Raw genomic sequence first — 22,832 nt, 5'->3', positions numbered from 1 at the left:
GGCTCCAAAGAGGGTATCATCGGTCTTCGTCATCACCAACCCTCCTATCACCAATTCCATGATGCTCTACACCGGGAGTGATTAATCCCTTCATAGGCTTGATGTTCAGTGAAGAGCTGGATGAGATTCATCATGTAGTCGAGTTAGTTTTGTTAGGGCTTGATCCCTAGTATCCAATATGTTCAGAGATTGATGTTGTTATGACTTTGCTATGCTTAATGCTTCTCACTAGGGTCCGAGTGCCATGATTTCAGATCTGAACCGTTTATGTTTTCACCATTATATCTATGTTCTTGATCCGATCTTGCAAGTTATATGCACCTACTACGTGTCAGGATCCGCATACCCCACGGTGACAATAATTGGGATTCTTTCCGGTGATTACCGTATTATGAGGAGTTCATGAATTCACTATGTGTTAATGATTTGTTCTGGTTCTCTATTAAAAGGAGGCCTTAATATCCCTTAGTTTCCTTCTGGACCCCGCTGCCACGGGAGGGTGGGACAAAAGATGTCATGCAAGTTCTTTTCATAAGCATGTATGACTATTTACGGAATACATGCCTACAGTATATCGATGAACGGGAGCTAGTTCTGTGTCGCCCTATGTTATGATTGATACATGATGAATATCATCCAACAATATTACCGATCCAGTGCCTATGAGTTTTCCACATATTGTTCTTGCTAATTTACTATTGTTGCTACTGCTGTTACAATTGCTACAAAACTGCTATCACTGTTACTGTTACTGCTGCTACTATTACCATAGTTATCGAAACTATCATATTACCGTGCGACTGTTCACTATGCTGGAGATACTAAATCTCCAAGTGTGGTTGAATTGACAACTCCGCTACTAATACCTGCAAATATTCTTTGTCTCCCCTTGTGCCGAATCAATAAATTTGGGTTGAATACTCTACCCTCTAAAACTATTGCGATCCCATATACTTGTGGGTTTTCAAGAATGTTTTCTTAAGCCGTTGTCGGGGAGCATAGCTATATTTGCTGAGTCACCTGGGGTATCTATTTATTGACTGCTATGAATAATCAGAGAGATCCAAGAACCAATATTGTTCCCTCTAAGACGAGGGGAGGTAAGCATCTAGCTCTACACTTGATTCACCTTCCATTTTGAATAAACTTGCAACACTACCACCACAGTTATTAATCCTGATATGTCACAAGTTATTGAGGATGCTACCTCTGCTATGAATGATGCTTATGATGATAGTACCTTTCTTGATGATACTATGCCACTGGATGAACTTCTTGATGAACAACTTGCTAGAGCTAAAGAAATTGAGCATGCTGAAACTGATTATACTATTGAAACTGATGTGGTCTTTGCAACTAAAAACATTGAAATACCTTTTAGACATGACTATCCTAGAACTGAAATGCCTGAAATACCCGAAGCTTATGTTATGGATGAAGAAATAGTTAGAGACTTTCTTGCTTGTGAGGATAGAGAAGATCTTAAGAAACTACTACGCAAGTTGAAAGAAACATCCTTGAATGCTAGAATGAAATATGATCCTAAGTTTGCTACCTCGCCTATCTTTGTTACCGATAATAATTATGAATTCTCTGTCGACCCGGAGGTAATTACTTTGGTTGAATCTGATCCTTTTCATGGCTATGAAAATGAAACTGTTTTGGCACATATCACTAAGTTAAATGATATAGCAACCTATTTACTCAGGATGAGAAAATTCGCTACTACTATATTCTCAAATTGGTGATGCTAAGATTTGGTACAATACTATTGCTCCTCGTTGTGTGTGTTCTCCCCAGGATATGATTTATTACTTCTTTGAAAAATATTTTCCTGCTCACAAGAAACGAGTTGTTTTACAGGAAATATTTAACTTTGTGCAAATTGAAGAAAAGAGTCTTCCAAAAGATTCGGGGAGGCTTCTCCAATGACTTAATGTTTTGCCTGATCATCCTCTTAAGAAAAATGAAATACTTGATATATTTTATAATGGAATAACCAATGCTTCTAGGGATCACCTAGATAGTTGTGCCGGTTGTGTTTTCACGGAACAAACTTTCGAACAAGCTGAGGAACTATTGGAGAATTATGATGAATGGACACTTCCTGAACCACCGCCTAAACCTACTCCAAAGAAGAGGGGTATCTTATTCCTTAGTCCTGAATCTATACAGGAGGCAAAGAAATGTATGAAGGAAAAAGGGCAATAAAACTGAAGATGTTAAGATTTTACCGCATATTGAAGAAATACATGGTATCAACACACCACCACAGGTGGTGGAGGTAGATTCTCTTTTAAAGTTTGATGAAGGTGACATCCCTTACACTAAACATGGTAGTCAATGATTATATGAGTTTGATAACTATATTATAAAGCAATATCATTTCAACTCCTATGTTATGAAACAACTGAAACAAAACTCTGATATGATTGCTCGCTTAAGTGACTTGTTATTTAGAATCACCAATGATGTAAGAGGTGTAGGAAAACATGCTTCTATGGTTCAAACTCAGTTAGAACAAGTTGCTAAATCTCAAAGTGAGTTACTTCATGAAATGAGTAATAATATGAATGATCATGTTGTTCGAGTAATGACTAGAGGAGGAACAATAACTCAAGCTACACTATATCTAGAAGGTCATCCTATAAGAACTGAACAAGATTCACAAAGAATTAATGTTGATACACCTAGTACTTCTAGGAAGAAAAAAGAAAAAGAAAAATGATAGGACCTTGCATACTTCTAGTGGATCAGAAGTAGAAAAACCTTCTACTAATGCGAATGATATCTCTATCTCTAATTCTGAAACTCAATCTGGTAGTGAGCATTCACATACTGATAATGAAAATGTTAATGATGATGCTCATGTAGATGCTCAACCTGACAATGATAAAGAACCAGATAATGATGTTGAGATAGAACCTCATGTTGATCTTGATAATCCACAACCTAAGAATAAACATTATGATAAACGAGATTTTGTTGCTAGAAAGCATGGCAAAGAAAGAGAGCCATGGGTTCAAAAACCATGCCTTATCCACCAAAACATACTAAGAAAAAAGATGATGAAGAATTTGAATGCTTTGCTGAAATGCTTAGGCCAGTCTTTTTGCATACTCGTTCAACTGATCTTTTAAAGATGGCCCCTTATGATAAGTACATGAAATACATCATCACTAACAAAAGAAAAATACCTGAAGATGAAATCTCCACCATCCTTGCCAATTTTTCTTTTAAGGATGGAGTACCTAAAAGACTAGGAGATCGAGGAATACCAACTATACCATGTTCCATCAAAAGTAACTATGTGAAAACTGCTTTATGTGATCTAGGGGTTGGTGTTAGTGTTATGCCTTTCTCTTTATAAAAAATATTTGACTTGAATAAACTCACACCTGCTGAAATTTCATGGCAAATGGCTGACAAATCAAATGCCATACCTATCGGTATCTGTGAGGATGTACCTGTTGTTGTTGGTAATGTTACTATCTTGACAGACTTTGTTATACTTGATATGCCCGAGGATGACAACATGTTGATTATCTTTGGTAGACCATTCTTAAATATTGCAAGGGATGTTATTGATTGCAAAAAAGCAAAGTCACTTTTCATGTCAATGGTAAAGAACATACAGTGCATTTTCCGAGGAAGCAGTTCCAAGTGAATGGTGTTAACGTTATTGAAAAGTCTCCGACTATCACCAATGGAAGCTTTCAACTACCTCTTACTACTACCAAAAATAAATATGAGATAATTATTGTTGGGGATATGCACATCCCCGCCGAGTTAACTTAGTGTTTTACAAAAATTCTTCGGATTTATGCTAATTGGAAGTGGTTGTCAATAAGACTTTCTCAACCTTGTTAATGAATCATTTTCAAGAGGTACGAGGTCGACAAATTCAGTAGGTACAACTCTTTGTACCCACTTTATCTTTCGTGTTATTTTTTTGTTAAATACAATAAATTCCATGTTTATCCTGTTTTCTGAATTCTCCGTGCAATAAAAAAGTGCCCAAAAATAAAAGTTTTCCAAATGACCTGAAATTTTCACATGTTTTGTTTTCTGAATATTTGATAATATCTCGCACTAAAAACACTGTCGGGGGGTGTCCCAGGTGGCCACAAGGCACCAGGGCGCGCCACCCCCACCAGGCATGCCCTGGTGGGTAGTGGGCCCCTCGGGGGTCCTCTCACTTATCTCCCTTGCCCATGCCATCACCTACCTCCAGAAAAAAATCACCATTGCTTTCCTTCTCGTGTTCTTGCTCTCAAACCCACGGATTTTGATCTCTTTGGTCTAAACTCCATTTCTGAAACTGTTTTGGGGAATTGCTCTTTGGCATGTAACTCCCCCACTCCTCCAATTAGTTTTTGCTTTAGTAGTTTATCTTAGAAGTAATAAGCTACTCTAGTTGTTAGTGTAGATGAGCTTGCATATTAAATTCTTGAATTTCCAAGTAGTTTGAATGCTTGTTTTAGGCTCTAGGCATCCTTATGAGTAGTTTCTATCATTCTTGCGAAGTTTTACTAACTTTATGTTGTGACCCAATTTTTTCAGAAATTTGTATGTAGGAATAATGAGCTGGTTCAAGGGGAGTTCTTCAAGGAGGAAGTCCTCAGAGGCATCATCGAGTGAGACTCTCATATGACAGTCTTATGTTGAGCCAAGTGAAAGCTCAATGTAAGAAGCCCACACCAAATCATGCCTTTGTCCAAGCGACGACTTCATGTTGGGAGTAGGCATTAAGGAAGAATTTGAGCAATACATTTATAATACTGAGCTCGCACCCTTCATCGTAGATAAGTGCATGCAACATTATCATCTTACTGAAACTTTCACTAAAGGGTTTAAATTTTATCCTCAAGAATTCAGAGTCGCCTATAACCTATATGAAAATGCCTTCACCATGCCTCTAGAAAATTTCTCTGATACATGTAAAATTCCACGTTGGGGTTTGCTAGACGAACCACCAAAATTTGAATATGAGGCATTTTTAATTAGTCTTTGCTTTGGTGAAGATAGGGGAGTAACTCAGGGTAGATTAAATAGTATACATTTCCTTCAATTCATTACCTAGCACCCTTTAATGGAAAATGCATAGTGAGCAAGCAAGATTGTAGTACCTTATGTGCCCCAGACTTGAGTCTCATGCATAGTACGTTAACTGGAATTAAATGTTATAATCTTGGAGCAATCTAGCACATAGTTTGCAATGTAACTCTGACAGTGGCCATTTTTATGGCGGGATTTATGCTTCCCGTTTAGATAAGAAGTGTAGCATGTCACCCCGGTCTAGTGATCCTATTTTTCCTACTCAGTACGTAGATTTTGAGGCCATGAACCGTCACAAGTTCATAAAGGCCGCGGCTATTGATTATAATTACAAGCTAATGTTTAATCACAAATCTATTGTGCCTGTTATTTTGCCCGCACCTTCCCTCTTTTATTATCAGGGAAAAGTATGATATTACGTCTATGAGAGGGAGGCGCATGAGTACAACATGGCAATGGAGGCTGCCTGTCAGGCCGCGGAGGCTGCACCGAGGGCTTCCATGAGTTATCATACTAACTATTACCCACGCTACTATGGGTGGTGAGTACCAAGCTAAGCCAAAAGCCTAAGCTTGGGGAGTACGTGTTTCCATTACATTCATGTTTACATATTCTAGTTGTCAGTGTTCACACTCTTGCATGGTATTATCCTTGTTAGATTTAGTTTTCTCGCCTTCTTCTGGTGTGTTTGAAAAACTTGTAGAAAACCCAAAAAGATTTCTCTATTCTTCTTTTACTTGTTGGGAGCTTTCCTGTGTAAATAGTTTTTCTCGTTTTAGTTTTCCCTTCATTATATTGCTTTCTTTTAGAAAAAAATGAAAACTCCAAAAATATTTTAGTGTGTTTGTCTGAATTTCTTTTCTCTTCATTGAGTTATACCCAAGGGGAAGACCACGATGGAAATGTTGAGTGACTCTCATATGCATTGTTATTGATCTAATAAAGAGGCCATACTACTTTCTCTTTTCCTTTTGAATAAAATTTTGTGGACTCCAGCTTAGTCCATGGCACTCTTGCACTATTACTATTTTCATATCGTTCGATCATGCAAGTGAAAGGCAATACTGACGACACTTGATGAAGTGACTGTGGCAGAGAGAAGCGGGTATGAACTCAACTTGTTTTTGTTTTTGTAAATATGTTTAGACTAGTATCTATGATTTAGCTATTATGACCAAACATGTTTGCAGTGAAAATTAAAGATTATATATGTTCATGCCATGCTTAAGTAGCTAGGAGTGGATAATGATTTATCTTGTATGGCAACATGCATTAAAATGGTTGTGATGTAGTATGATGATATGGTATCCTCCTCTGAATGTTCGAGTAGCTTGACTTGGTACATGTTCACGCATGTAGTTGATTCAAAACCAGCATAGCCTCCACGATATTTATATTCAGGGTGTTTATATCCTACTCATGCTGGCATACAACGATAATCATTCATAAAGCATGTTCATGACCATATTCTCTCTCTAGCTGGTCGCTTCCCAACCCATTTGCTAGACGTCGCCTGTACTAAGCGGGAATAGTGCTTGTGCATAAAAATCCTTGAAACAAAGTTATTCCTGATGAGTCCACTATATCTACCTATATATGGTATTACCCTGCCTTTCCAAGTAAATTTGCATGCGCCACCTCTAATATTTCAAACAAACTTCTCTTTGGCGTGCCTGGACCACTCATGGAGCGACAGGGGGCAGTCGGTATCATCCATTCTAAGCGGGTTATTCTGATGATGAGTGTTTATTCACTCGTCCTTTGTCGGGACCCCGATCCTAAGCCATAGGAATCCAGCCTGTAACACATCGCATCCCTTTGTGGTCTCACGCATGGTTAACTCCACGGCTGCAGCCTTACCTTAGCCGGGACCGTTTGCGTCTTTTGACTCACGTATGCGATAGTGTCGCTAGCAATCCAATGTCAAAGAACCCGGATCGACATGTCTAGTCATAAACCAAAGTGGCAGTACCGCACAAGGACAGGCATACATGACCCAACAAAGCAGGTGTCGGTCATCAGCGAATGTAGACGAGTCGTAGCAAGCTACAAGGACTCCATTACATCGCGTGACATTTCCCCAAAGGGGACACACACAGCAGCTAAGAAGGACACATGCCGGTCAACCAATGTGTCCGGAGCAGTAGCGAACTACCAAGGCTCGTTGGATCACAAAGGGGCATTTCCTTGTAAGGAATCCTACTAAAGCTCATGACTAGGTAATCGAACCCCATACATATCAAGTACGACACACGTACGCATGGCATACCGATATGTATAGATACATCGATGGCATCACAACATAACCATAAACATACAAGCTTTATTTAAGAGGCTCGGAAGAGCCACACACATAATATTACACATCAAGGGTCTCACGACCCATAATAGCAATCATTCAGTTACAAGCCAGCGGAAGAGTTTAAACTGTCTGAGTACAGACAGAGCAACTAGAAGGCACATGGCCTGACTAAACTACAGATCCAACGTAGGGCTAGATCGTAGCTGGGACACCAGCTACTCGTCGTCGTCGATGTCTACGAAGAACCCTCCATTAGGGTCATTAGCAACCTCTGCAACATGTATTAAGCAAACATGAGTACGAAGGTACTCAGCAAGACTTTAGGACAACTAACTACTCATGCAAGGTATCAAAAGGTATTGTGGGGTTTCATGCGGAAAGCCAGCATTTGACTCGTGGCTAGACAACTTGCATTTTTAAATAATTTTAACAACTTGACTTCTCGCACACGAGTCCACTAACACCACAACAATACACTATCGTCGAGTCATTCCGTCTCCGTACGGAAATGCCGTCCATGACACTCACGCTTATCTTGGCAATTTTATGAGTAGCCATTGAAGTTATCTATGAACAACATATGTCTCCAAGTAGTCCATATCCGCGGATGCGGCTATTCGAATAGATCATAACCCTGCAGGGGTGTACTTCGTCACACACGCTCTCGCCACTTATCGCCATGTGCACGTCATGCACCTCGTCAACCTTCAAGCGGAAGCCCAGCGAGGGAGTCGGCCACGACCGTTAACCACACTAGTACCTAGTCCAGGTTTATCGCCTATCTGAGAGTAACCCGTACGGAAGTCCGGCCGAGGTTTCCGCCACGGCCTCAAACGATGTGCACAGGGTTCCCAAGCCCACCATCCGGGTGCCACTTGGTACACCGTGCCACAGCCTACCGCCTCACGGCCCACCGCTCAGGTCAGCACCATGCACGGCCTCCAGCATTACTATAAACACCAGAAACTACTTGCAACTCCTGGACCGAGTACTAAGCGATTAATAGGCCGAGCGGGGTCATATTTCAGGGCCCAGCATGTGGTAGTATCTAGTCTTGGATTACATACACGGAACTCAGTTCTTATGGACGGTTCCAATGAAACAACCCGCCATGTACTCCTACACAGCCTTTCACCGGTACCTTTACCAAATCAGGTTCAACACACAACCTTTGCTTACCGAACCCATTCTCACAATTCTGTTCATCTCCCAGATGACAGACCATACACAACTCTAAGCATAGCATGCATAGCAGGATAAGGCACATCATAGCTCAAGCAACTACCAGGTATGCTAGGTTGCAAGGTTCGGCTATTTACTGTGACAAGGTTAGGTCATGCAAAGGAAGTGGGTTCAACTAACGTGGCAAAAGAAGTTGTAGCATTTGATCCTAATGCAATAGTAAGTGCACGAGCAAGAACATGGGAATTATCGGGATGATCAAAAGGGTTGCTTGCCTTGTTGCTCAAAGGAGGGACGATATCCGTCAGACGGATATTCGGTGGAATCCGGGGGTGCGGAGCCTACCGAAATGAATGGCAACATTCAATAACAATCATATGCAATCAAAATGATGCATGAGCATGGCATGAGAATGCAAGGTGATAAGTTATTATAATCAATATGTATTAGGTTTAGAGTTGATTTCAATCACATTCGAATATCAATTCAAACGAGGTAGTCTCGGATACCGGTTTAATTGATTCGACCTGATGCTCAGATCAACTTGATGTTAGCATGCATGAGATGTCATGTTAAGGTACTGATTTGTAATTAGGACAGTGTGTGATCATGGCATTCATAATGAAATTTGAATATTTTCCAAATTCCATTTAAAAAGTAAATATAAGAATTGAATTATTCCTGATTCTACATGTTAGGGTCCTGTAACATTTTCAAACATAGTTGAAAATAGCGTATTCAGAATCATTGAATTTTTCTGATACTTTTTCATATATAAATTATTTTCATTGGAGTTACAGATTAATTTCTATGATTTTTACAAATTTTAGCTATTTCCTGGAATCATTTTTATACTGGAAAATACTTTTATTGCATCAGCATGACATCAGCAGGTCCATCTGGCCGTTGAAAGTCAAACCTGACCAGTGGGACCCACTGGTCAGTCTCTCTGGTCAATTTTAGATTAAGTTTAAACTTAATTAACTGATTAACCTTGCTGGACCCACATGTTAGTGACTGATTAACTTATTTGATTTATTTTTATTAACTTTATACTTGCCAGAGGCTGGCCCCACCAGTCAGTGGTTCAGGCCAGCCGAGATCCACCGGCGGCGAGGTCGTCCTCGCCGGCGGGGAGCCTCCAGCGACCACCAGCACGACGGAGGGGCTCGGAAACGGCGCACAGGGGGCCAAATGCTGCGCGGAGAGCACCAGAAGAACGGCACACCTCCCGCAACTCCATTTCTGCACTTAGATGGGGCTGAACTGGCCGGAGATGACGCCGGCGACGAGCTTGGCGGCGGCCAAGGCTCGGGCGTCATCGGGGTCTTTGATTCAGAGGGAACTACGCTTGGTTCTTAGCTCCTACAACATCTACGCGTCGACCTGAAGCTGCTGGTGCCCTCAGAAGGACGAGCTGATAATCGGAGGGCTACCGGCGACGAGCTGCAGCGGCGGTCCTCGTCGGGCTCCGGTGAAACTAGGGCTAGAGGAGGGGATCGACGGGGAAAACTTAGGGGAAATGACCGCATGCTCACGGGGAGTGCAGAGCAGGGCTTAGACGGCTCGGGGAAGGCCTGGGGGCGGCGAATCGGGCAGAGCTCGCCGGCGGCTGAAGGTTGAAGACGACGGTGCCGCGGGCGTTGCAGGGCTCGGGGGGGGGGGCTTCGGCTTCTGCAGGGAAGACCAGACCGACGAGGCGGAGCTAACGGCATGCTCTGAGAGGGGATCCTATGGCTAGGGGCACGGGCAGCTCGAGCTTTGCTCGGCTCCAATGGCGGCAGGAGGGGGAGGAGAGATCCGAGAGGAGGGAGAGAGCTGACGCTCGGAATGGATAGAGGAGGCCTCGGGGAGCTTATCCCCGGCCTTGCCAGCGCGAGGCGGCGGCCAGGCAGGCACGCAGGTGCGTGGCCGCGTCGGAGAAGGCGGCGGCCACCTCCTGCTCCTACTGGCGCGAGGGAGGAGACGACTCAGGGAGATGGGCCGGGCCAGGCTAGGCGACATGTAAGCTCTTTTCCATTTCCTTCTGTTTTATTTCTGTTTTAATTTCTGACATTGATTTTCTATTTATTTCAGCTACAAAAAGGTTGTAAAAACTATTTTAAACACACCTGAATATTTGTTATAATATTCCCAACCATTTCCAAAGTTTTCAACATTTTTGAAAATTTAAAGTTTCTGATTTCAAATTTAAAATTTGAAACCAGTAGCTTTTTGCATTTATTTAAAATGCTTAAAGTGCCAAGAAAATTGTTTTCTCCAATGCTCATTTACTTTCATGATTTATCAGAAAGTTTGAACATTTCTTAAGGCCATTTTGGGTTCATTGATTTCAACTAGTTTGAGATTTCCTTTATTTAAGGTGGTGGCTAGGGTTTTGAGTTTTTCCTTTGCCACTTTCTTGTTCTTGTTGAAACTTCTTAGATGCAAATGCAAAGAAGACATGAGCACAAGACTAACTTGCTGAAGGGGTCAGGGATGTGACAACTTACCCCCACTCAAAAGAATCTCGTCCCGAGATTTAGAAGTCGTCGGGAATAACGTAGGATACTCAAGTCGGAGACGATCCTCTCTTACCCAAGTTGCCTCCTTTTCGGAATGATTTGACCATTGAACTTTAAGAAAATTGAGGTTTCGACGTCGAGTGGTACGCTTAGCTTGATCAAGAATACACACGGGGTATTCTTGGCATGAAAGGTTATCTTGGAGATCAAGCGTTTCGTGGTCCACTTCACGGATAGGATCCGAAAAGCAATGCCTGAGTTGCGAGACGTGGAAGACATCATGAACCTTGGAAAGATGCGGAGGGAGTTCCAACTGGTAGGCAACTTCTCCTCGTTTGGCAAGAATGCGAAAAGGACCAATGTAACGAGGAGCCAATTTGCCCTTGATACCGAAACGATGGGTACCCTTCAAAAGTGTAACCCGAAGGTAAGCCTTCTCGTCAACTTCAAAAGTCACAGCCTTATGATGACGATCATATTGGCTCTTTTGACGAGACTGGGCTGTTTTCAACTTTTCACCAATAATGCGAACCTGCTCTTCTGCATCCTGGATCATATCCGGGCCAAAGAGTTGCCTCTCTCCGGTTTCCGACCAATTAAGAGGTGTCCGACATCTTCGTCCATAGAGAACTTCAAAAGGAGCTTTGCGCAAGCTTGATTGATAACTATTGTTATAAGCGAATTCGGCGAATGGAAGACGCTTCTCCCAATTCATCCCGAACGATATAACACAAGCTCGGAGCATATCTTCTAGAATTTGATTCACTCTTTCTACTTGACCACTTGATTGGGGATGGAAAGCAGTGCTAAAAGATAAGTGAGTCCCCATGGCATTTTGAAAACTTTCCCAGAAGCGGGAAGTAAAGATACTTCCACGGTCCGAGTTAATCTCCAGGGGAACACCATGAAGAGACACTATTCGGGAGATATATAACTCTGCTAGCTGGCTAGATGTTATATTCTCACGAACGGGAAGAAAATGAGCCACTTTGGAAAGACGGTCAATGACCACAAAGATAGCATTATTCCCTTTCTTGGTCTTGGGAAATCCGGTAATGAAATCCATGCTAACTTTATCCCATTTCCATTCAGGAATAGCTAGAGGCTGAAGGGTGCCAGCAGGCCTTTGATGTTCTGCCTTAACTCGACGACAAACGTCGCAGTTAGCAACGAACTCAGCAATTTCTCTCTTCATCCTAGTCCACCAGAACCTCTGGCGTAGGTCCTAATACATCTTAGTACTACCGGGATGAATGGTGAGAGGAGAATCATGAGCCTCCTTAAGGATTAACTGCCTTAGATGTGGGTTCTTAGGAACCACTAAACGATTCTGGAAGAACACAACACCTTGATCGTTCATGGAAAATTCTTTAGCGTTTCCGCTAAAAATATTCTCCTTGATCCGTGATATACCCTTGTCACGCTTTTGGCCAGCTATAATTTGATCCTTAAGAGTAGGCTTCGCCACCAGGGTAGAAAGAAATCCTTGAGGAACAATATGAAGATTCAACTTCCGAAAGTCCTCATGGATATGTGGTTGACCTTGTTGTAGCATCAAATTGTTACAATAAGATTTACGACTTAGCGCATCGGCCATAACATTGGCCTTTCCCGGGGTGAAAGTTATCCCTAAGTCGTAATCCGAGATCAACTCAACCCACCGTCTTTGCCTGAGATTCAAATCCGGCTGGGTGAAAATATATTTCAGACTTTGGTGATTAGTGAATATTTCGCAACGATTACCCAGAAGGTAATGTCGCCAGGTTTTTAGTGCATGGACCACAGCTGCAAGCTCAAGGTCATGTGTGGGATAGTTATCCTCATGTGGACGCAACTGTCGAGATGCGTATGCGATCACATGACGATCTTGCATGAGAATGCAACCTAATCCTTGTCGCGAGGCGTCGCAATAGATAACAAAGTCCTTAGAAAAATCTGGTGGTAGCAACACAGGTGCGGAAGTCAGGCGTCTTTTCAGTTCCTGAAAACTATGCTCACACTGTGGTGTCCACTCGAACTTTTTATCTTTCTTGAGGAGTTCAGTTAGAGGCTTTGCAACCTTGGAGAAATTCTCGACGAAGCGGCGACAATAGCTCGCTAGACCAAGAAAACTCCTAACTTGCTTAACCGATTCAGGTTGAGTCCAATCAAGGACAGCTTGAACTCTCTCGGGATTGACAGCAATACCCTTACCAGAGATTACGTGTCCTAGATAGGTCACTTCTGGTAACCAGAATTCACATTTTGAAAACTTGCCATAAAGGCGATGCTCTCGAAGTTTCATCAATACTAGCCTTAGATGCTCGGCATGTTCTTGTTCATTCTTCGAGTAGATGAGGATATCATCGAGGTATACCATGACGAATTTATCCAAATATTCCATGAAGATTGAGTTCATCAGTCGAGAGAAGGTGGCTGGGGCGTTGGTTAAACCGAAGGACATAACGGTGTACTCATATTGGCCATAACGAGTAACAAAAGCCGTTTTTGGAATGTCCCCATTCTTAATCTTAATTTGATGGTATCCCAACCTCAAATCAATTTTGGAGAAGACTGAGGATCCAGCGAGCTGATCGTACAGGTCGTTGATCCTGGGGAGCGGATACTTGTTCTTTATGGTGACCAGATTAACTGGTCGGTAATCTACAACCATCCGATCCGTTCCGTCTTTCTTCTTGACGAAGAGGACGGGACAAGCCCAAGGAGAAGAGCTAGGACGAATGAAACCTTTGTTCAAAGCCTCATCTAATTGCTTCTTAAGTTCGGCTAGCTCCAGGGGTGCCATCTTATATGGTCTTCTGGCTATTGGAACAGTTCCCGGAACAAGATCTATTACAAACTCTACATCTGTGTCAGGTGGAATTTCTGGCAGTTCCTGTGGAAGAACATCCGGGAAGTCACGGACTACCGGAATGTCTTCAAGTTTCGGAAGAGGGTTGGCATTTAGGGAATAGAGTTGGCATTTGGCAACTCGAGTAGAGACATTTACTATCTCACCCGAGGGATGGGTAAGCTGGACATTTCTAGAATGAGTATCAATCTTGGCATAGTGAGCTGACATCCAGTCCATGCCCAAGATGATATTAATATCCGAAGATTTCAAGGCTATCAATGAGGCTAGAAAAACTAGCCTATCTACTAGAATTTCATTGTCATAGGTTATCCTAGAGGTTTGCCATTTACTACCAGAGGTTTGGACAACCAATGGGATTGGCATATCACAAAAAGACATGTTATGCAACTGTGCATAACTTTCTGAAATGAAGGAATGAGAAGACCCAGTGTCAAAGAGAACAGACGCTGGGTGATGATTAACAAGAAGCGTACCCAGCATGACGTCGGGATCCTCTGCAGCTTCTTCTGCTGACACATAGTTCACACGGCCACGTGCAGGAGTTGGCTTCACATAGTAAGCTTTGCCCGACTTGGCCTGCCCGACGGACTTTCCGGGTTGCTTGGCACCCACATTCTGAGGACACTCACGGGAATAGTGCCCTGGTTCTCCACACTTGTAGCATATCACCTGGTTGGCATGTGGTGCAGCATTGCTAGCTGGACCACCATAAGCTTTTGCTGGAGGGTTGGCCTGATTCGTCTGAGGCGCCACGTAGGATGGCCTCGGAGTGTATCTTGGCGGCAGAGAACTGTTCGGAACCCACAACCTGCGTTTTGGAAACGCAGAACCAGAAGACGAACCAAAATCACGGGAGTGCTTCCTTGTGGCTTCGAAGTCAGTATGACCAGTCTCGGCACTGATCGCTTTGTTGACCAGGGCTTGAAAGCTTGCACACTCATGGAGGCGCAGATCACGACGCAACTCAGGGCTCAGACCCTTACGGAATCTTGCTTGCTTCTTGGCGTCAGTAGACACCTCCTCTGTTGCATAGCGGGCGAGATTACCGAACCCGCGGCTATAGGCATCCACAGACAACTTGCCCTGAGTGAAGGCACAGAACTCCTCTCTCTTTCTCTCCATCAGGCCCTCTGGAATATGGTGCAGACGAAAAGATGCACTGAAGTCTGCCCATGTGGCTACTGGTTCAGCGGGACGCATAGCTTCAAAGTTCTCCCACCACAGATTGGCGGGTCCCTCCAGGAAATATGTCGCAAAGGTCACCTTGTCGGCCTCAGACACATTCGTAGAGCGAATCTTGCGTGAGATGTTGCAGAGCCAGTCATCAGCGTTGAGGGGATCGACGGAATGATGAAACTTTGGAGGATTCAACTTCACAAAGTCATTAAGGGACACTGCAGCATTCCTAGGCTGACGAGCCGTATTCTTCTCAATACGCTCTAACAGTCGGTTGGTCTCTCTTTTGTTTCTTTCTGCCTCAAGCATCACTTCCACCAGAGAAGGCGGGTGAGGCAGGTCTTCCTGCGACGCTTGACTACCCTCGCCTTGCTCATGGGCAGGGGCACAGTTCAACCTGGTGAACACCATCCTGACAAACAAACTCACAGCTTAGACCAATATCATATCAATACTAGCTATGGATTAAGAATCAACTGAACACACGGAATGCGGAAATCTGAACACACGGAATGCGGAAATGAATATTCGAACAACATGGTAACAAGCAAGTGCTATATATAGACCATGGTTCATACACACCCTTACATAGTTCAGTACAACCTTAACCGAAGAGCAAGCTACTAAAATTATGAAACTACTCATCAGAGGCTTACAAGCTTCCTATACATTATTTATCTAGGCCTCCGGAATTCATTTCACATCACAGGCATACTTCACAAGTCACGCAGGACTGTGAATGTACGGCTACTACCATGCTATCCTTCTGCTCACAGCTCAGGCATCCGCATAGAACATCTCATAGAGATTACCTCCATGACCTGGAAGCTCAACCTGCGGATCAGGAAACACTCTAGCCTGAGATCCCTGGGATCCATAAGGACACGGGTGTGGCCTTGGTCCCCTCACTGGTGGTAAGAGGGGTCCCCGAAGAGGTGTGACTCCTCCTATAGCTGGCCAGTCAACGTGAGCCGGAAGATGGGTCCTAACAGGGTTCAACATCTCCATATCTCCATACCCTGTCTGGACTACCGGTGCCAGCTGCGTCAAAGCCGTCCACAGACGGGCACGGGTAGCATAAAGCTCCATGCGGAGAGCACGAGCATCCCTGTCTCTGTTCTCTAGCATCTCAACAGTGGGCTGCAGTAGTGGATCCTCCATAGAAGAATCAAAATAGACTCCACTGAGGTATCCCTCTTCACCAGGCTGAGAGGCCGGAACATAGCAGAACTCTGAATTCTGCAGCAGTGCATGTCTCGCTCTCATAATGGTCAGCATTGAACATGCAGCATCCTGTACTGCCATGTCAACAGTGACTCCCAACCCATAGGACCAATGGATTGGCTTCTCAGCTCCAGGGTAGTCTGGAAATACCCTAACAGTGCAGATGTACTGGCTCTGGTTGAAGTCTCGGTACTGTTCCTCTACTGTGTACTCGGGGTACCAGCGGTAACCGCACACCGACATCACCCTGACCAGCATGGCCGTATGACCCGACACATCAATGCACCTGGTCAGACGTACCACCTGACGAGAAAGACGGCCAGGCATCTGTAAATAGAGAGTAATGCAAAAGCATTAGAGCTCTGAATGCAAAATTGGGCAGCATAACGGCTGTAAATGCTCAAAAACAAATTTTGAGACAACCCAAAATAGAATAGCGTAACCACTCAACTATCAAGTTCAACTCTCTGACCATCAAAATTACTTCCTTTTTCCTAGGAATAAAAGAAACCCAATATCTCTTGACCCGTAGTCCTATAATCTACCGATCAGAAACACGAGCCTAGGAGAAGATGAGTAACCTAGTCCTTAATACCCGCAGAAAAGACGAGGATGACCAGAATAGAATATCTTGAGAAGAGAAAAAGAGTCTTACGTTCCCTTCCACAAACAATTCCCTTATATATAACTAAAGCAATTCTAGACTCAACTTCGACCAGTTTGGCTTAGTAATCCTACAGTCAGTCAGGCTCTGATACCAACGCTGTCGGGACCCCGATCCTAAGCCATAGGAATCCTGCCTGTAACACATCACATACCTTTGTGGTCTCATGCACGGTTAACTCCACGGCTGGAGCCTTACCTTAGCCGGGACCGTTTGAGTCTTTTGACCCACGTATGCGATAGTGTCGCTAGCAATCCAATGTCAACGAACCCGGATCGACATGTCTAGTCATAAACCAAAGTGGCAGTACCGCACAAGGACAGGCATACATGACCCAACAAAGCAGGTGTCGGTCATCAGCAAATGTAGACGAGTCATAGCAAGCTACAAGGACTCCATTACATCGCGTGACATTTCCCCAAAGGGGACAGACACAGCAGCTAAGAAGGACACATGCCGGTCAACCAATGTGTCCGGAGCAGTAACGAACTACCAAGGCTCGTTGGATCACAAAGGGGCATTTCCTTGTAAGGAATGCTACTAAAGCTCACGACTAGGTAATCGAACCCCATACATATCAAGTACGACACACGTACGCATGACATACCGATATGTATAGATACATCGATGGCATCACAACATAACCATAAACATACAAGCTTTATTTAAGAGGCTCGGAAGAGCCACACACATAATATTACACATCAAGGGTCTCACGACCCATAATAGCAATCATTCAGTTACAAGCCAGCGGAAGAGTTTAAACTGTCTGAGTACAGACAGGGCAACTAGAAGGCACATGGCCTGACTATACTACAGATCCAACATAGGGCCAGATCGTAGCTGGGACACTAGCTACTCGTCGTCGTCGATGTCTACGAAGAACCCTCCATTAGGGTCATTAGCAACCTCTGCAACATGTATTAAGCAAACATGAGTACGAAGGTACTCAGCAAGACTTTAGGACAACTAACTACTCATTCAAGGTATCAAAAGGTATTGTGGGGTTTCATGCGGAAAGCCAGCATTTGACTCGTGGCTAGACAACTTGCATTTTTAAATAATTTTGACAACTTGACTTCTCGCACACGAGTCCACTAACACCACAACAATACACTATCGTGGAGTCATTCCGTCTTCGTACGGAAATGCCGTCCACAACACTCACGCTTATCTTGGCAATTTTATGAGTAGCCATTGAAGTTATCTATGAACAACATATGTCTCCAAGTAGTCCATATCCGCGGACGCGGCTATTCGAATAGATCATAACCCTGCAGGGGTGTACTTCGTCACACACGCTCTCGCCACTTATCGCCATGTGCATGTCATGCACCTCGGCAACCTTCAAGCGGAAGCCCAGCGAGGGAGTCGGCCACAACCGTTAACCACACTAGTACCTAGTCCAGGTTTATCGCCTATCTGAGAGTAACCCGTACGGAAGTCCGGCCGAGGTTTCCGCCACGGCCTCAAACGATGTGCGCAGGGTTCCCAAGCCCACCATCCGGGTGCCACTTGGTACACCGTGCCACTGCCTACCGCATCACGGCCCACCGCTCAGGTCAGCACCATGCACGGCCTCCAGCATTACTATAAACACCAGAAACTACTTGCAACTCCTGGACCGAGTACTAAGCGATTAATAGGCCGAGCGGGTCATATTTCAGGGCCCAGCATGTGGTAGTATCTAGTCTTGGATTACATACACGGAACTCAGTTCTTATGGACGGTTCCAATGAAACAACCCGCCATGTACTCCTACACAGCCTTTCACCGGTACCTTTACCAAATCAGGTTCAACACACAACCTTTGCTTACCGAACCCATTCTCACAATTCTGTTCATCTCCCAGATGACAAACCATACACAACTCTAAGCATAGCATGCATAGCAGGATAAGGCACATCATAGCTCAAGCAACTACCAGGTATGTTAGGTTGCAAGGTTTGGCTATTTACTGTGACAAGGTTAGGTCATGCAAAGGAAGTGGGTTCAACTAACGTGGCAAAAGCAGTTGTAGCATTTGATCCTAATGCAATAATAAGTGCAGGAGCAAGAACATGGGAATTATCAGGATGATCAAAAGGGTTGCTTGCCTTGTTGCTCAGAGGAGGGACGATATCCGTCAGACGGATATTCGGTGGAATCCGGGGGTGCGGAGCCTACCGAAATGAACGGCAACATTCAATAACAATCATATGCAATCAAAATGATGCATGAGCATGGCATGAGAATGCAAGGTGATAAGTTATTATAATCAATATGTATTAGGTTTAGAGTTGATTTTAATCACATTCGAATATCAATTCAAACGAGGTAGTCTCGGATACCGGTTTAATTGATTCGACCTGATGCTCAGATCAACTTGATGTTAGCATGCATGAGATGTCATGTTAAGGTACTGATTTGTAATTAGGACAGTGTGTGATCATGGCATTCATAATGAAATTTGAATATTTTCCAAATTCCATTTAGAAAGTAAATATAAGAATTGAATTATTCCTTATTCTACATGTTAGGGTCCTGTAACTTTTTCAAACATAGTTGAAAATAGCATATTCACAATCATTGAATTTTTCTGATACTTCTTCATATATAAATTATTTTCATTGGAGTTACAGATTAATTTCTATGATTTTTACAAGTTTTAGCTATTTCCTGGAATCATTTTTATACTGGAAAATACTTTTATTGCATCAGCATGACATCAGCAGGTCCATCTGGCCGTTGAAAGTCAAACCTGACCAGTGGGACCCACTGGTCAGTCTCTCTGGTCAATTTTAGATTAAGTTTAAACTTAATTAACTGATTAACCTTGCTGGACCCACATGTTAGTGACTGATTAACTTATTTGATTTATTTTTATTAACTTTATACTTGCCAGAGGCTGGCCCCACCAGTCAGTGGTTCAGGCCAGCCGAGATCCACCGGCGGCGAGGTCGTCCTCGCCGGCGGGGAGCCTCCAGCGACCACCAGCACGACGGAGGGGCTCGGAAACGGCGCACAGGGGGCCAAATGCTGCGCGGAGAGCACCAGAAGAACGGCACACCTCCCGCAACTCCATTTCTGCACTTAGATGGGGCTGAACTGGCCGGAGATGACGCCGGCGACGAGCTTGGCGGCGGCCAAGGCTCGGGCGTCATCGGGGTCTTTGATTCAGAGGGAACTACGCTTGGTTCTTAGCTTTTATAGCATCTACGCGTCGACCTGAAGCTGCTGGTGCCCTCAGAAGGACGAGCTGATCATCGGAGTGCTACCGGCGACGAGCTGCAGCGGCGGTCCTCGTCGGGCTCCGGTGAAACTAGGGCTAGAGGAGGGGATCGACGGGGAAAACTTAGGGGAAATGACCGCATGCTCACGGGGAGTGCAGAGCAGGGCTTAGACGGCTCAGGGAAGGCCTGGGGGCGGCGAATCGGGCAGAGCTCGCCGGCGGCTGAAGGTTGAAGACGACGGTGCCGCGGGCGTTGCAGGGCTTGGGGGGGGGGGCTTCGGCTTCTGCAGGGAAGACCAGACCGACGAGGCGGAGCTAACGGCATGCTCTGAGAGGGAATCCTATGGCTAGGGGCACGGGCAGCTCGAGCTTTGCTCGGCTCCAATGGCGGCAGGAGGGGGAGGAGAGATCCGAGAGGAGGGAGAGAGCTGACGCTCGGAATGGATAGAGGAGGCCTCGGGGAGCTTATCCCCGGCCTTGCCAGTGCGAGGCGGCGGCCAGGCAGGCGCACAGGTGCGTGGCCGCGCCGGAGAAGGCGGCGGCCACCTCCTGCTCCTACTGGCGCGAGGGAGGAGACGACTCAGGGAGATGGGCCGGGCCAGGCTAGGCGACATGTAAGCTCTTTTCCATTTCCTTCTGTTTTATTTCTGTTTTAATTTCTGACATTGATTTGCTATTTATTTCAGCTACAAAAAGGTTGTAAAAACTATTTTAAACACACCTGAATATTTGTTATAATATTCCCAACCATTTCCAAAGTTTTCAACATTTTTGAAAATTTAAAGTTTCTGATTTCAAATTTAAAATTTGAAACCAGTAGCTTTTTGCATTTATTTAAAATGCTTAAAGTGCCAAGAAAATTGTTTTCTCCAATGCTCATTTACTTTCATGATTTATCAGAAAGTTTGAACATTTCTTAAGGCCATTTTGGGTTCATTGATTTCAACTAGTTTGAGATTTCCTTTATTTAAGGTCGTGGCTAGGGTTTTGAGTTTTTCCTTTGCCACTTTCTTGTTCTTGTTGAAACTTCTTAGATGCAAATGCAAAGAAGACATGAGCACAAGACTAACTTGCTTAAGGGGTCAGGGATGTGACATCCTTGCATAAGAGGGGCTAGGAAAAAGGGACTCCCAACTCCGAAATCATAAATCTCAAATAATTAAACAAAATTCCCCTGGATTGTTATTGGTATGGACGGCAGCCGTGAATTCGGCTAGCCGTGGAGTGTGTTTGTTGGTGGAGGGTAGTAAACCTTCACTTTTACCGCTTGGGAACCGCTACTAATTTGTTTAACATGGAAGATACCGATAACTCTTGGTCCTAATGTTGACAGGAAGGGTGTACCTCCCAAAATAATCTATCTCTAGTCTTCGTTTTGATCTCTGGCACCACTGCAAATCCTTGCTTCCCTCTGGGAAGGGACTTTCTTTTTTTACTTTCATGTTATTTCATTTTTACTTTGAGTCATCACCTTCTCAAATAAGTACTAGACCTGAGAGCACTGTTGTCATCCTCATGCTTTATATCTAGTTAGACGTTGTTTGGAGCATGACTGGATCTCTTCTACCATGAATTACAATGTCTAGTCATTGCTTGAACTTTGGAGGTGCTCTGCGTTTATGTTTTGCTGTCTCAGAAAGGGCTAGCGAGATACTAGTGTTGTCATACTATATCATGACTATTTTGACAAAGTGTTGGCATTTGAGTTATCTTATTATTTCTCGCTAGTTGATTATGCCATTGATATGAGCTAATATAGTTTCTAATGGTTATTGCTGATATGATTAGTCAGGATTTATGCTGAAACCTGGGTCCTCTCTAAGCATGTATATGTAAACAAGAACAAAAGAGTTCATAAATCTTTTTTCTTTTTTTACTTTCAGTTTGTCAACTGAATTGCTTGAGGACAAGCAATGGGTTAAGCTTGGGGGAGTTGATACGTCTCCATCGTATCTACTTTTCCTAGAACTTTTGCTCTTGTTTTGTACTCTAATTTTCATAATTTGAATGAAATTAACCCGGATTGACGCTGTTTTCAGCAGAACTATCATGGTGTTGTTTTGTGCAGAAATAAAAGTTCTCGGAATGGAACAAAACTTTTTCGAGATTTTTTTATGGAATAAAATAAAAATACTGGAAACAAGACCCACCGGAGGGGAGGCCCCGGGCGCCCACTAGGCACGAGGGCGTGCCAGCCCCCCTGGTGCGACTTGGTATCTAGTGGGGCCCACGGGGCTCCGTTGACCCTAATTCCAGCGCTATAAAATCCTATTTTTGGAGAAAAAAGTAGGGGAGGAAGTTTCATCGCGTTTCACAATATGGAGCCGCCGCCACCTCCCGTTCTTCATCAGGAGGCCAAATCTTGAGTCCATTTAGGGCTCCGGAGAGGGGAATCTTCGGTCTTCGTCATGAGCAACCCTCTTTCATCACCAATTCCGTGATGCTCTCCACTCGGAGTGAGTGATCTCTTCGTAGGCTTGCTGGTTGGTGAAGAGTTGGATGAGATTATCATGTAATCTAGTTAGTTTTGTTAGGTCTTGATTCCTAGTATCCATTATGTTCAAAGATTGATGTTGCTATGACTTTGCTATGCTTAATGCTTGTCACTAGGGCCCGAGTGCCATGATTTCAGCTCTGAATCGTTTATGTTTTCACCA

The sequence above is a fragment of the Hordeum vulgare genome, chromosome 1H, assembly GCF_904849725.1.
Source record: "Hordeum vulgare subsp. vulgare chromosome 1H, MorexV3_pseudomolecules_assembly, whole genome shotgun sequence".
In the NCBI taxonomy this organism is placed as follows: Eukaryota; Viridiplantae; Streptophyta; class Magnoliopsida; order Poales; family Poaceae; genus Hordeum; species Hordeum vulgare.
The sequence above is the reverse complement of the archived record's forward strand: the minus strand, read 5'-3'. Positions refer to the sequence as shown.